Below are 445 nucleotides of genomic sequence, written 5' to 3'. Positions count from 1 at the left end.
GAAAAGTCAGTTATAAACAAATTCAAATGTGATGTTGACTCAGACGTAATCTCTTCTCTTGTTTTGTTTTGCTGTTTGAGATTATTACAAAAGGTGAATAATATTGTTGAAACTTATTAGATGGAAGTATTGCACTTGACAGAGAGTGTATACATGTATCAAAAACTTCTTTTTTCATATTATTATTTTGAATGACAATGTTCTCTGAAAAAAATAGTTTGTGTTGCTTCTGCCAATTTCTTTGTTGTTCTCTGCTTCTGCAAGTGCATCCGAATGCTGTATGTAGCCAAATAAAAGCACCTTTGGAACTCTGTAAAAATCATAACCAACAATTCGAAAAACCTGAATCAGCTTAATCGAATGTGAGAAAATCTTGCAGTTTGTTTTTCTTTCGGGATTGGTGAGACAGTTTACCAGAGAAGTGATCTCCTGAGCTTGTAGTGAT

The 445-nt window shown here is 33.3% G+C and overlaps 1 long non-coding RNA gene across 1 annotated transcript; it reads right to left on the bottom strand.

Annotated features, from left to right (window-relative positions):
• Positions 1-19: 19 nt before the first annotated feature.
• Positions 20-445, bottom strand: LOC104775033. Its single transcript, XR_765657.1, has 2 exons — positions 415-445; positions 20-310 (listed from the first exon to the last, which is right to left on the bottom strand). It is a non-coding gene; the product is annotated as an uncharacterized LOC104775033 (long non-coding RNA).

The sequence above is a fragment of the Camelina sativa genome, unplaced genomic scaffold (assembly GCF_000633955.1).
Source record: "Camelina sativa cultivar DH55 unplaced genomic scaffold, Cs unpScaffold08023, whole genome shotgun sequence".
Lineage (NCBI taxonomy): Eukaryota > Viridiplantae > Streptophyta > Magnoliopsida > Brassicales > Brassicaceae > Camelina > Camelina sativa.
This window is presented reverse-complemented; position numbering and strand designations above follow the sequence as displayed.